This window comes from Bison bison, unplaced genomic scaffold, assembly GCF_000754665.1.
Source record: "Bison bison bison isolate TAMUID 2011002044 unplaced genomic scaffold, Bison_UMD1.0 scf7180017864222, whole genome shotgun sequence".
In the NCBI taxonomy this organism is placed as follows: domain Eukaryota; kingdom Metazoa; phylum Chordata; class Mammalia; order Artiodactyla; family Bovidae; genus Bison; species Bison bison.
In genome coordinates this window covers 808,022-811,538 of record NW_011494794.1, presented here as the reverse complement: position 1 = coordinate 811,538, position 3,517 = coordinate 808,022, and positions in this window count along the sequence as shown.

Sequence of the window (3,517 nt, the reverse complement as noted above, 5' to 3'; positions counted from 1 at the left end):
ATCACCACCAAGTGAGGCTGCGGAATGGCACATTCATTTTCTGTGATCTCACCCAGTGTGCTGATAGGTCCTCAGTGAGCACCAGGCATTCAATATTTGAGAGTCCTGATCAAAGCAAGGTCTTGGATTTGGACCTGGAGAAAGCTTCAGGTCAGGCCAGACTTGGTCATGTCCAACATCTATGTCTTAAGCATAAGACAAAAGTACAGATCACTTGCATCTGAGGCAGCAAATGGGAGAAAGGTGGAGGGTCCAGCATCCATCATGTATTCTGAGGTCATGATGATTTTGTTCTACAAGATAAAAAAAGGGTATGAGGTTTATGACTGAAAGTATTAGCATAGGAAGGGAAGGTAGCAGTTTCTGTCCCAGGTAACAGACAGAGCTATCTGGCTAAGACCTACTTGTCTCCCATTTCTCTGAATCATAACCAGAGCCACCTGTGTACGTTGTTAGATGAAAAGGAAGCCCTTTTCATCTGCTTCCTGAAATGTCTCTGTTATGTTATGAGGATGTTTTTGGTTGAATGAATTTTGAGGTTTTAAAAATGAATAAGTTGCCATGTGGTGCTGAAATCTGTATGCCTAAGGGGTGGTTTTTTGGGGGTGGTGGGGGAAGATGGAGAAGTTTCCAGAAACAACAGCTACATATATGGAATACTATGCAGTGTGCAGTTACTATGCACTACACACTTTATCTGCACTAGTCCCTTTAATCCTCATGTGAAGAAGGAAAATGAGATTCAGGGAGGTGACTGCTTGTGACCACTCAACTAACAGGAGGAGTCACAATATGAGTCGATTCTGCCTCCCAGTCACAGGAGCTTCCCAGGTGGCACTAGTGGTCAAGAATCTGCCTGCCAATGTAGGAGATGCAAGAAATGAGGGTTCGATCGCCGGGTCAGGAAGATCCCCCGGAGAAGGGATAGGCTACGCACTCCAGTAGTCTTGGGCTTCCCTGGTTGCTCAGCTGGTAAAGAATCCACCTGCAACTCAGGAGACCTGGGTTCAATCCCTGGGTTGGGAAGACTCCCCTGGAGAAGGGAAAGGCTACCACTCCAGTATTCTGGCCTGGAGAATTCCATGGACTGTATAGTTCATAGGGTCGCAAAGAGCTGGACACAACTGAGCGACTTTCACTTTCTACATGCGCTAGTATGAAAGTAGGCAGTGGGTCAAAATCCTCTCCAGCTTTCACAATTAAAATGTTAGCCAGTCGAGGGCGTCTGTTCCAAGTTTTGCCACCACACCACTGGAAAGATAAAAGTTTGTTTTCTAGAACTGTAGCATACAGCCATCCATAAAGCAGGGCACTGGTCAGGGTAACTGTCTTTCAAGTGATGGATGGTAGTGGTGTTTGGGAGCTACTCTGGCGTTATTTGTTTTGAAAGTGCGTGGACAATCTGAGTTTCACAACCATTAGGAGTATTGGGTTGTTACAATAAATATCAATAAAAAATACAACGGCTCCAAGGAAGCAGTGGATTTTAGAAAAGGTGGCTTTAATGCCTGTACACTGTATGTCAGGTTGCCTCAAAATGATAAATTATTTGCCAGTGAGAGAGGCAAATTAATTCTGTAGTAAAAGAGCCTTTAATTTGTTACCCAGGCTGAAGGGAACTGGAAATACCAAACTGTAACTCTATCAGGAGTTTGTTTCTTTTAGATACCTTATTTTGCTCACCAAAACGTTGGCCACTACTTGACCTCTGCCAGACAGTTCTACCAATTTAGGGAACATTTATGTTTTTCAGTTCCTCTCCATCTATTTTCAATCTCAGTGTCCTGAATTCCACAACAAACTTTAATTAATTAGAATTGCTTTATTAGAGGCATTAGACCCTGTTAAAGATTTAAGCCTGCAGTTGTACTAAACATATATTGCATATTTATTTAGGGCTAGTGGATACCCTATGAAACAATGCAGATGTGGGATACATCCATTATTTCAGAAAGTTCATTGGACAGCCTTGTCTTCATCCTGTCCAAAGGGGAAAGCAAATGTGCAGGAGGAAGGCTTTCTTTTAAAAAGTCTTGGCCTGGGAGACTCCCCTGGTGATCCAGTGGTTAAGACTCCATGTTTCCAATACAGGAGACCCGGTCAGGGAACTAGAATCTCGCAAGCTACAGCCAGAAAAGGACAAGAAAACTGTCTCAGCCTGGACATGGCACACATCACTTCTGCTCACTTTTGTTGGTAGAAATATGTCTTTTGAGCTTCCATGTGATGGGGCCTGGTGTTCTAGTCCATTTGGGCTGCTGTAACAAAAATACCAGAGACTGGGTGGTTTATACGACAGATGTTCGTTTCACACAGTTCTGGGGTCTGAGAACTTCAAGATGAAGGGGCCAGTAGGCTGCATGTCTGGTGAGGACGTGCTTCTGGACTCAGAGGTGCTATCTTCTCACTGCGTCCTCATATGATGGAGGAGTGAGAGAGCTCTCTGGGGTCGCTTTTATAAGGACATTAATGCGGTTCATAAGAGCTCTGTCCCTATGACCTAATCATGTCCCAAAGGCCCCATCTCCAGATACCATCACATTAGGGCTTAGGTTTCAACATCTGAATTTTGGAGGGAGGGGACACCAGCCTGATATTCAGGCTGCAGCACCTGAGTAGCTACAGTTCTATACCATGGACAATAGGGACTGAATTTTATGAGGCCATAACCATTACCACTAAACAAATTTAATAATGCAGACATGGTCAGAGGAAAAGCCTCTGGAGACAGGCTTGGATTCAAGTCCTTCTTCTGCTACTTCCAAACTGACATTGAACAAGTAGGATGTCCTGACTCAGCTTTGTCATTCTTAAAAGGCAACCGTGATGATACCTAATTCCTAGGATGTTTGTCACGATTAAGTATTAAAATGTATATCCTGTAGAAGTGCAAATGTGCTTTGAAGTTCAAATGTGTGCACACATGTGACCTTGTCTCACGGATCACAGCTCTTCATCGGTCCCTGCAGCCTTGCTTTTTGCTGTGTGACTTTGCAGTCTCACTTCCTGCGCCTTGACTGTGGAGTGACCCTGTGACTTGTTCTGGCCAGTGGGATGAGCTAAGGATGTCACTGTGCCAGTCCTGAGCCTAGGTTATAAGAAACCTTGTGGGTTTCTGCCATCATGAGAAATCTGCTTAGGATAGCTGGTTGATCCCAGGAAGAGGTTGGTGGCTACGTGGAAAAATGGTACTAGTTAGACTGGCAGCTTAGACACCTCAACCTTCAGCAGAGGCATGATATAGTAAATGTCTATTATTGTGTAGTAGAGAGGTATTGTTGCTTGCTGACTATTGTTATAGTGACAGTAAACAGCTACAACTAGTTTGTTCATCTATGTCTATTCACTTGAACAACGTTTGACAATTAATATAATCTAAAATACTAAAAAGCAGTAAAGGAAATGTTTGGCTTGAGTTTTAAAAATATTTGAAAAATATTTCTTTTTACACTGTCTGGTACTTTTCATATGGTGACTCAAAGAAATAGTAAATAGTGATAACAAATGAGACAACATG